Genomic DNA, 12,554 nt, shown 5'->3' with positions numbered 1-12,554 from the left:
GAAATACGAGACAGGCAGAAACATTGCCAGAATTCAGTTGCTTCTGTGACTTGAGCACAAAAGGAAAGGATAAATGGGAAGGAACTTCAGACATGACATGTGCAAACAACAGATTCATAGGTTTTGGTAATGAAGATTTGTTCCTCTTTAGAATTTGTAATCTTTTGAAATAGTGATTCATTAAAATTCTAGGGGAGAATGAGAAGAAATCTGTAATTTCTTCAGTAACATGTAACAATTCAATTAAATGTTCAGATGTGCTTTTCTAGGGTGTCTTTTAACAGATTGCTCACTAATAATAAGTTTGCTCTGTCCCTTCATCCCACCTCCAACAAGGACTGGGTAAATAAGTGAAGAATATTGTCAAGACCAATATAAATGAGGAGTATAACAGCCATAATTAGAATTTCATTTTAATGCCGCAGGATTTTTTCTACTGAATTAAAGTTACTTGGTAATAGCTCATGTGTTTCAACGACAAAATAATTTATTTGGGAGTTCACAAAGAACTTAAAATGTACAACTTAAGCCCTGGCCGGTGTGGCTCAGTTGGTTAGAGCGTCGCCCCAGGGACCAGAGGTAACATAATGCGGGTTCAATTCCCAGTCTCCCAGTCAGGGTCCACACCTAGATTGTGAGTTCAGTCCCTGGTGGAAGTGGACACAGGAGGCAACTGATCAATGTTTCTCTCCCTCTACCCCCGCCCCCCCACACACATTCTAGAATCAATGAGGAAAAACATACCCTCAGATGAGGTTTTTTTTTAAAAAGTACAATTAAAAAATATACAATATAAGCCCCACCAAGCAGAATATTTACTTAGCTTCATACACAGGGACTTCAGAGAAATGAGTTTTGGGAAGCCAGGCCATGTCCGCTGGGTTTCTGTAAGCTCAGTCATTATGCGGGGGAAACCTGCCTTCTACCTTCAAGTCACCCTACTGGAATGACAGGGACCCACAGGCACACTTGAAATGGCCATGGCTTGATAATCTGAATAATAGAAACTATCTTGTTTTTCATACTTAGTGCAATCAAGCTAATGGCTTTTGAATAATTTTCCAAACTGCTTAATGGATATTTCATTATTTAAAATAATTATCTCTCTTGCCAAGCAATAGATGAAGAATCCAGAATTCCTCATGTGGAGAGTGAAGAGCCTCAGGAAGAAGTTTATTTCTGTTGGGACAGTAATTCGAGGCATGGATCTACAGACCTACGCCAGTCTGTGATGACGTGTTCACAGTGAAACAAGAAAAGTTAGGACAATGCAGTTATTGCTTTTTTATCCATGAAGAGCTAAACACTGCCCTGGCCGGGTGGCTCAGTTCGTAGGAGCGTGGTCCCCTACACCAGAGGGTTGTGGATTCGAATCCCAATCAGGGCACATACCTAGGTTGCAGGCTCTATCCTGGTTGAGGCACTCTTTGCCGTGAAATGTTAGCAGAGAAAGGTTAGAGAGCATTGTGCTCAGTGCAGGCCAAGGTGGCCTGTTTAGACCTCCATGCAAATTGGAAATTGCATCCACGCCTTTAGCCAACAGGACTGAACCCCTGCCTTGCCACACCCAAAGCCTGGTTTCATTCTGCCTCAGAAAGCTGAATTCACCTCCCCACTTCTCAAGCTTGATCTTTCCTACCTCGTACTATGGGGACTGGGAAGTTTACCTGTCACCCTGGGTGTTTCTTCTCAGCCAGTGGCATCCAATTGGTCTTCAAGACCGTGAAGGCTACTCTCTTTCTCTTTTTAAATTTATTTTATTTTATTTTTAATTTTTTTCTCTCTCTCTTTTAAAGTGTATTTTTATTGACTTCAAAGAGAGAGAGAGAGAAAGAAACATCAATGAAATGGGAGGCAGTCAATTGATGTTTCTCTCCTTCCCTCTCTCTCTCAAATCAATGAAAACACATCATTGGTGATCATATAAATAAATAAATGAATAAGTAAGTAAGTAAATAAATAAATAAAATGCTAAATGTTCCATGAAACTTAATGTATATTCTGGGATGAGTCATAAAATGTTTCTCTGAATGTGGGCAGTAGTCAGAGAAGTGAGAAGACCGTTGGATTCATTAAATGATCTCTATGATAGATTATTGTGTAAAACTGTATGAATGTCACCTTCACAGTAAACACAGAAGTCCCCCACACCAGCTCTCCATCCCGCCAACAAATCCAGGAGAGCTTTATTCATCCTGGAGGTTAACATGGCTTCTTGAGAGCAATCTTCCTTGATTCCTTCATGCAGATTGGGACATCAGGCCCACCTCCAGATCTCTCTGGTCTTGGGGTACTGATTTTTATAATGCTTATTCTACTATATATTACTTGTCCATCTCCCCAGCATGCTGTGCTTGTACTTCAGGCATACATAAGAGAATGAGTAAGGGAAGGAGGGAGGGAAGGAGGGAAGGAGGGAGGGAGGGAGGAAAGAGAGGGAAGGAGGGAAGGGCTGTGTTTGCCTAAGCAGTGGTTTTCAGACTGCTGTCACACCAGAATCCCCTGGGAAGCTTTTAAAAGCCCAGCACCCAGACCACACTCAGATAAAGCAGAATGCTGTCAGCGGAGCCCAGGCATGAGGAATCTTTAAAGCTCCCCAGGGAAGTTCAACATGCAGACAAGGTTGAGAGTCACTGGTTTAGACCAGGACCCGGTCTGTTACAAAACAGATTCTGATTCCCTGGGGCTGGAGCGGAGCTCAAGATTCTCTCTAACGAACCTCAAGGTGACATCAATGCTACTGGTCTACAGACTACACTTTGAGGAGCAAGGGAAGAGTATCAGATGGATGCTGGCAACAGAGAATGAGCTGGAAGACAGAGAAGGTCGTGACCAGCCATGTAGTTCCTAGAATTAGCTGACTGGCACAGTTTCTCACTAGCTATGTAACCTTAAAGATTTCCCCCTCTGATAACGGAGATATAACAGTATCGCAACTCAGAGAGTGGTTGTGAGGACCAAGCAGCACACTTCATAGAGACCCTCGCACATACATGTGCATTTTTCCAGTATTCTGATCATGCACCCCAATCCACTCACTAGCTTTGTGCCCTTGGTGAATGACCTAACCTCTCTAGCTTCAGTTTCCTCAAATGTAAACTGGGAAAATCACCATATCCATCTTACAAGATGGGCTTTATGTAAAGGAGTGGCATGTAAAATGCTTAGCCCAGTATTTGACCCGTGTGCATATAAAAAATAGTTACTCTTCTAATTAGTTTCATTTGTATTGAGGTAATTCATTCTGACTTCCCGTAGGTACATCCTCTATGTAGCCATCTGGCAGATCTCAGAATCTCCTTTCCCCACCCTCTGCAGGCCCCAGGCTGTGGGGACAGATGACACAAGATGGGGAGGCTCATCTCACTCTTTATTTCAACATGTGATACTTGAACAGCAGGAGGTCACATGGGTAGGTTTGGGCAGCAGCCATTTTCCTTATCCCTTTACAGATGAAGGAGAAATAAACTTGGCTCTGACATGTTAGATTTTCTCAAGCAAGTCCCATATGGAGGATAAAAGCTCTTCATTCTAATGAGAGCCAGAGAAAATACTGGTGGTTTCATGCTTCCTTAAAATCTCTTTTTTAAAAACACTTTGAAGACCTGCTATGTGTCAAGTGTCATACCGGATTCGAAGTAGAACCCATGACTGAGGTTTGAGCGAACGGCCGCTGTAGGATCATGGTGGGCACCTGGGGGGTGCGGGCAGCAGAAGGGGATGTTTCACAGAACAGGTGCTATCTCGGCTGGGCAGTGAAGGTTTTGGGGGAGTTGAGAAGTGGGAAATAGGGGAGGGGAGCGGAAAGAACAACATGGACAATGATGATGCGATGGGAAACAGCTTGGCATGTTTGGGGAATGGGCATCCATCCCTGCTTACCTTCTTAGAGTGGTGGAGGGGGAAGCCAGGCTGCATGCTGCGTGTTGAAGACTGTATGGGAATGAGTACCAGGAGGCAACTGTAGACCGCTCTTTCCAGGGGGTCAGTAACGACCAGCAGGAGAGGGAGTGACAGCAGCTGGGTGGGACGCAGCTTCCCTGCTTCATTTTCCTAATACTGTTTAAGTCTGCTGCAAACATGTGATTAGAACATTAAAGAAAAAGCAGCTGAATTTACCCCAGGCCCCTGAGTCTCACTTTCAGTCATGAGACTTGAACTTGAAGTGCTTTTTCTTGTCCAGAGTATTGGTGGCGTTAAGCCTTTATGTAGAGAATGCTTTTTTTTCTTGGCTTGTAGTCAGATGTAACTTGGTAATGGTCCAGTTAGAACATTTTGGTGTAGAATGCTTTTGCGCATTAGTGTTATAGGCCACTATAGCTTACATATTATGAAGAGTGAAAAGATCAATTAAAATAATTTTATAGGATGGTTATTCATGATTCTTTGTAAGACAAAGATGGCTGAATCAATGCCCTCGGAGCCTGCAGGAAGCAGAGCCTTTCCTAAGATAAAGATGCAGTAGGGCTCCTGGAATTCTCAAGGCCTTGACGAACATTGATCTAAAGACATGCAAGTCAACGTGGTCCTCATGGTGGGTCCCTCCAACAACAGAGACTTGTGGGCCCCTCTGTAATATGAAGCTAGAGAGAAAACTAGTGATTTAAAGTTCAGGGAGAGGAGATTCCCTTGAAGAATGAGCAGAGAGGGCAACTCCATGGGGACATGCAACGAGCAAGGGCTGCAGTTCTTGCCTTCACCTTCTGGTGCATGAAGGGGTAAGTGACAATAATTTGCTGGCATTCCCGAATGTTCCCACTGGCAGAACACATTCGTTTTAATGGTAACAGCTTTCCTCTTTAATCTTGGTATAAATTCCAAATACTTATCGTAATTCTCATTTAAAATTTCTTGGTCATCCTGTACCTGCATCATGTTCTCTACCATTGCTTTATCACGCAGGCTCTGCCTGGAATAACTTTTGTTTCTCACATTTCAAACACTGACTCTGCTGCCATCCATCAATCTCAGGGAACTCCTCCACAGTCATGGGGATTCAGGCACTTGGGCCATCTATTTCTCCCCCAAGTAGTATCATCATCTCAGAAGATTTAAAAATCCATCTGGACATTTTCTGTCTTAGTCTGTTTGGGCTGATAAAACAAAATACCATCAACTAGGTGTCTAATAAACAACAAATTCATTCCTCACAGTTCTGAGGCTAGGAAGGCCAAGATCAACATACTGGTAGATTTGGTGCCTAGTGAAGTTCTTTCAAGAAGGTCATTTTTCACTGTAACCATACATGGTGGAAGAGGGAGCTCTCTGGAGCCTCTCTTTTTATAAAAAAATATTTTAAATTAATTTTTTACAGAGAGGAAGGTAGAGTTATAGAGAGTTAGAAACATCGTTCAGCTGCCTCTTGCATGCCCCCTACTGGGGATGTGCCCGCAACCAAGGTACATGCCCTTGACCAGAATCAAACCCAGGCCCCTTCAGTCCACAGGCCAAAGCTCTACCCACTGATCCAAACCTGTTAGGGCTGAAGCCTCTTTTATAAGGGCACTAATCCCAGTCACAAGACCACTGCCTTCATGACCTAATCAACTCCTAAATACCAGCATCTTGGGGATTAGTGCTTCAACACATGAATTCTGGCGGGGGGAGACAGACACTTAGCCATTATATCCTCTCATCAGCCTAACTCCAAATCCATTGCTTGCTCCCCTCCCCCACAGCAGTGTCATTTACTTATACATCACTCCAACTATCCATTCCCATGATCTTGTTATTACTCAAAACCATTCCACGTCTGAGAGTGTATAACTTCAGCACTACTTTTTCAAAAACACTCACTCTTTTACCCCATCAATAAAGACCCCATTGGAGTAATGACAGTAAAAATGGCAGAGTATGAATCTCCAAAAATTTTCTCTTCCATAAAGCAATGTGAAAATGGACAAAAATGGCCAGAATGAATTTTTTTTAGAACTCTAGAAATTAGTCAAAGACTTGTGACAATCCAGTGAGTGTTTCCCGAGGAAAAAGAGTTGAATCTCTTAAGAACCCTGAGCTCACTTTGCCCTGTTCCCATCACCCACCTCTCTCAGCCCTGTGGTCGTCTTGAACATCAACAGCCCACAATCACGGTGAAACTGGAGGAGACAAAATAGGACCAGAGCGTCTCCAAAGCCTCGTTTTCAGAGAACTATCATGGTTTGACCCGTCTGGTAGTTCCCTGGAAGACTCCAACTGCAAAGCGGTCTTTATCTGTCTTGATTTGGAGCTCGCCCAGTGTGAAAAGCCATTTCCCTGGGGACTTTTCTTGAGAACAGACAGAGGTAATTGTTTAATTGCACATCCACCTGAGACCATGGATAACAGTTGGCAAACAATAGACTAACCAAAAAGCTTAAAAGGAAAAGCTGGGGAATGAGGGGCTTTGCAAACATATTCCTGGGAAACTAGCAGACCATGTGCACACATAGGGCTGTGCAAGTGTCCAGGGCTATGAGAGTGCTCAGGAAAAACCAGAGAAGGCCCTAAGTTCTCATCTCTATGCAACCTAACCTGGAAGCTGTGTACGAACAGGAAGTGAAGGAGAAGGCAGAGTTGTCAATTGTCTGGCTGGATGTTGAAGGCAGGGCCCCCTCTGCAAAACTGGGAGACTTATTGGATTCCAGCATTTAAGAAAAATGTCTTCATTTTTGTGGTACTACACAGGGAATTAAACAGGTGCCACATAACTGATGGATATCTGCCTAACCGTTACCTGCCACTAAGCTAACTGAGCAGACTTATCTGTCAGAAACAAACATAAACTGTCAGATATGAAGGGACAAATAGACAATTCAACCATAATAGCTGGAGACTTCAACATATTGAATAATAATAGAACAACAAAACAGAAGATCAACAGGGAAACAGACTTGAGCAACACTATTAACCAACTGGACTTAAAAACATCTGTAAAACACTCAACAGATCATAATACACACTTTTCTCAAGTGCACCTGGGACACTCTGCAACACTGACAATATCCTATGCTATAAAGCAAGTTTAAAGCAAATTTACACATAAAACAAATGTTAAAAGACTAAAGTGACAAAATGTCTTCTTGGACCCATTGTGGAATGAAACTGAAATCGATTACCAGAAGGAAATTTGGAGAACTGGTAAATAAGATGTAAGTCAAAGAAAATCACAAGAGAAATTAGAAAATACTTGGATAGGAATGAAAATGAAAACACAACATACAAAAGCTTATGAAATACAGGGAATTTTATAGCTGAAAACACATGTATTAATGAGAGGAAAAGATATTAAGTCAATAACATAACTACTAGAAAAAGAAAAGCACCCTAAACTCAAAGCACATAGAAGGAAGGAAACAATACAGATTAGAGTAAAAATAATTTAGAGAATAGAACAATCATAATGAAAATCAATGAAAACAAAAGTTGATTGTTTGAAAACAAACCTATTATTTCTTCCATTTTACGATTGACAAAACTTAGAGAGATTAAATAATTAGCCCCAGATCACACTGTTAATAAGTGGTGGGTTAGGATCTGAAATCAGATGTGGCTCAACAAACAGAATTGTCAATTCACTTAATAGAAACCAGGTTTAATGGCCAAAACTATCTTCCCTCCATCCTACTGCTGTTTCCTCTGTATCGCCCTCCCCTCTCCCCACGATTCCCCAATGGCATTTTTCTACAATTAGCATTAGCAAACAAATCACTTACTGCTCTTTTTAAAACTAAAAAATACCATTATTTCTTTTAATCTTAATGATTTTTAAGGCTCTATGCTCTCAACCCAAGTAATGGCTACTTTTATGTATCAACTAGAGGCCCGTGCACAAATTTGTGCACAGTTGGGGTCCCTCATCCTGGCCGGTAATTGGGGCCGATCGGGGGGCCCAGCCAGCTGGAGGAAGAGACTGTGGGAAGTTGGCCCCAGCAGCAAGCTAACCAAGGGCCGATTCTGAGAGGAATTGGGCTCCCTCCTCCCTCCAGTCTGGGTCCTGGATGTGGGTGAATCAGATTCGGGGCTGTCAGGGCCCCAGCTGCAAGGTCTGGGTCAGTATGCAGTATAGCTACTGGCAGGTCGTCCCAGTCATTCTGGTCATTCAGGTGTGTGTGATTGCTTAGGCATATATATATATATATATATATATATATATATATATATATATATATATATATATATATATTTGGCTAGGCTAAGGGATGCCCAGACCACCGGTAAGATTACTTCTAGGTGTGTCTATTGGGGTTGTTTTGGAAGATTAGCAGTTAATCAGTATGCTGAGTAAAGATGTGTGTGTCTCTCCCTCCCCTCCCCTCTGCCCCCACTGCTCGCAGGTGAACATCATCCAATACATTGAGGAACTGCGTAGAACAAAAAGGTGAAGCTAGGACATCATCTTTTGTCCTTGGATATCACTGCCTAGGTCTTTAGCCTTCATACTCATACTGAACTACACCACCACCTTTGCTGGTTCTCCAAATTGCAGACAACAGATTGTGGGACTCTCAATACACAGTATAATGATCTACACACTGTCTTGATATATAAAGGTAGATAGATAAAGATATATAAAGATATCTCTTCATATATCCTACCAGTTCTATTTCTCTGGAGAACCCTGACTAAAACAACTAAGGACCATAAGTACACCAACCCTCCAAAAGCCCACAGCACAAAACTTTCAGGTCAAACTGCAAAGCAAACTCTTTGATGTCAGAATATTTGGTGGTGCTTCCCAGTGAAATCACACCTTCTAAAGAGAAGGGTGTCCCTGAAGACAAGAGGATTTAACATGGAAGGAAATGTGATTTTATTTAAAAAAAAAAAAATGGCCAAAAGCCAGGCAGGGGAGCAATAAGGAAGCAAGCTGAGTGCCCACTCTATACCATCTCCCATCCATTCAGCAGGACACACAGGGAACCTCAACACCATCCAGTGGAACAGATATTTCTAGAGAGCTCAGTCACGATGGAAAGCCCTGGTGATTTCAGTCATACCCTGTATTAATCTACCATGTGTCTGTTCTGTGTGAAGTCCAGGGACAGATGTTGTAAATCTAACCACGGTCATGATCCACTTCGGGGCATCTGAGGGTGACGGTTGGTGCCAAGGCATGGGAGAACCTGATGCGTTGGACATCTGTGGCAAAGAGAATAAGTGACTACACAGGGAAAGCCACCTTCTGGGATTTCCCTGTTCATAGCTTTTAGAGACATATGTTGAGTGGCTTTTACTGCTCATTAGTCCAGATACCTCTGAGAGGTTCTGCCTAAACTACTATCAATCTCTTATTCAAGCAGCATGTAGATAGCCATGTATATTCATGAGGAGAAGGGGAAAAGCTATTGTGTGTCTTTGAAAAGAAAGATCGTCAAAGGCCAAAGTTTTAAAATGTAGCTCCATGTCAATCCAATGAACAAAATAAACTGATGAGCAAAATAGATCCAGAGACATAGAACCATGAACTGACTGGTGAATTGTATGAGGAAAGGATGGGGAGGGGGAGAGATTAACCAGAGAACTTAAATGCATATATGCATAGCCCATGGACACAGACATGGCGAAGACTTGGGAAGGACAGATCTCGGGAGGAAGGGGTCAATGGGGGGGGGGGGGAAACAAAAGGGACACCTGTATTACTTTCAATAATAAAGATAAATTTAAAAATAAAATGTAGCTCCATGACAACTACAGCATTTCTCTCTCTCTCTTTCTCATACACACACACACACACACACACACACACACACACACCCCTTGTTGAGCTCTTGGCAGACATCAGTAATCAATCATGGTAGATGATCACTGCTGAGATTGTGATCTCTGACTCTGATTCAGCTCAGGGCTCCAGAGAGCCACTACCTGACCTTTCAGCCTTGAGGCTCCTGAAGAAACTTTCCCATCCCTGGCCTAGTTTTCCCACTAGTTGGGGACAGTATTTTGAGTATTTTTAGCTGTATGCTCTGTTCGTCCTCCTGCCACCTTGCCTCAGGTGCCAGCTCTCCTTTAAGGCACCCTATACACCCTTCACTCTTTGCGACCTTCTATGTCACAACTTGCCCAAGAGGCGCTGGGACAGGTAGGGATGACATTCGGTATATTTGACAACTGGTTCAGCCCGGGTGCTGGTCCAGGAGAATGGCGCCCTGCCCGTGAACACCCATGAAGACCACCCCACTCACAGTGTGTGTGACCTTGGAGGAGCGTGGCAGCCAGCCAAGGCGCTGGTATTTTTGTGCAGCATTTGCAAGATAGGCTGACTTGTACACTTGACAAAAACAGAACCAGCTGGGAATTCCAAAGGACTTTTGAGTTAGGGTGACTGCTCAGCTCAGATCTGCGGCCTTCCTGCTGACGGGCCCCTTGTTCCTTGTTCCTGTCCTTAGGAAGGGTTTGTGTGAGGGTGTCTTCTCTTGGGTCCTTAGCATTCCTTGGTTATTGCCCCCACCTCAACCTTCTGGAATTTTCCACAGCTAAAGATTCTTCTACTTGGCCCATTTTTAAAAAATATGGAAACACACGCAGGAAAGGAGTTGTTATTTGGTGGCTTATGCAATTTCCTTTCAGTGTTAGTTAGCGTCAAAAAGTGCTTGTCCTTTATCTCTATTCATTGAAAAGAAAAATAATAAAAGGTAAACCTCCATCTAGCAAATTAATGATTCTATCCCCCTTGAATGACATGTATCTTAGAACTGGTTCCCAATGTGTGTACCTTAGATTTTTCACCTGCACTGAATTCCCTGATTTGTTTTGTTTTTTTTAAATCAATCTTTATTGTTCATATTATTACAAAGGTTCCTCATTTCTTCCCCCCTCCACCAGGTTCCCACCCCACCCTCCACCCCCTCCCCATCCCCCATTGTCCTCATCCATAGGTGCAGTTTATGTTCAGTCTCTTCCTCCCTCCCTTTCCCCGATAGTAAATCCCTTTTCAGATAGTAAATCAGTTACTTAGCATTTTCTCATATCAATAATACCTCCACATGCCCAATGATACATTTCACACAAAAGACATTTCCAAATAGGTCAACCAGCCTCATCCAGGCCCTGATTTGTTTTTTAAACATTAATGCCAGGATCCCACCCCAGACCAACCAAATAGAAACAGTTAGGCTGGAGGGCCAGGAATCCACATTTTTTACTAAGGTTTGCAAGCCTCGAGGGATAGAGACTTCTGGTTGTTCTGCCCAAAGGGTTTGCCCATTCTTCTCTCTCTCTCTCTCTCTCTCTCTCTCTCTCTCTCTCTCTCTCTCTCTCTCTCTCATTACAAAGAGGGAGAGAAAGATAGAAACATCAATGATGAGAGAGAATCATTGATCCACTGCCCTTCTGCATGCCCCCTACTGAGGATTGAGCCTGAAACCCAGGCATGTGCCCTTGACTGGAATCTCACCCGGGACCCGTCAGTCTGCAGGCCGACACTCTCTACTGAGCCAAACCAGCTGGGTGGGTTTGCTTTCTCTTGAACTGATTTCTTAACCTTAAAATTTTGAAAATTTCAGAACATTCGCTTTTCTTTGTCCCTTTTATAGAATTTAGTCACAGATAAAACAAGGAATCTGATACAGAAATAAACACTGGCTCATGTATCTTTAAATACAAGGGCAATTACTGGTCATGGCTCTGGAGGGCAAATGAGTTGCTTGTTTCTCTGTCATGAATCCAGTCAACATCGATTATTCTTAGGGACAGAGGGAGAACCAAGGATAGATGACACCGAAAACAGAAACGATCCAGAACATTTTATGTCTAGCTCTGGAATGCACTCAGGGCCACAGTGTGACTTGGGCACTGGGGTCTCACTTGGTCCCCGGCCTTGGGACCCGTTCAGGTTCCCTCACACACTTGACAGACAGGAAGAGACCCTGGTGTCATGGATGAACCAGGCCTGGTCAAGCCAGGATTGTCTCTGTTAGCAGTGAGTCTCTGTGCCCCGCAAGCCTTTGTATGATTTCTTTTTAGGTCTCAGGATTAAGATGCCAGTCCCCAAATAGCCCTCTGTGGACATCAAAAGTATACCCCCATTGAAAATATGTGTCTTGTGTTTTCATTCTGGGAATAGACTAGTGGGGTTAAAAGTCTGTGGACTTTGGGCTCCAACTCAGTTCAAATCCAGACTTCGCTGGTTAACAACTCAGGAAAGTGATTAAGGGACTTGTCTTTTCTGAGCTTCAGATTTCTCTTATTTTAAATGGGCCTAATATTTCCAATCTCATAGAGTTCCTAAGATGGTAATGCAGTCACAGATATGAAAGGCACCAACGTGTTCCTGGCACAAAGTATAATGCCCAGTGAACATTAATGTCCTTCCACTTAAGAAGCTGGGTACATTTCCAAAGCTCCGCATTATCTTTCCTGGTCAAAGGAAATTAATCATTGACCGGCAAAACCAGGTCACCGGAGATCTAGGAAACAATAACAGGGTTGTCCTTCAGCTCAGCTTCAAGCAGACTTTGGAAACTCACGGACTGGTACATTTTACGTACATTAAAGACACCAACCTACCACCCAGAGAGGAAGGACATTACCTCAGCGAAAAGAACAGCTGGCAACAACACGCACTCTCTCTCCTCTCT

The sequence above is a fragment of the Pipistrellus hanaki genome (assembly GCF_964339955.1).
Source record: "Pipistrellus hanaki genome assembly, chromosome: 10".
Taxonomy (NCBI): domain Eukaryota; kingdom Metazoa; phylum Chordata; class Mammalia; order Chiroptera; family Vespertilionidae; genus Pipistrellus; species Pipistrellus hanaki.
The sequence above is the reverse complement of the archived record's forward strand: the minus strand, read 5'-3'. Positions refer to the sequence as shown.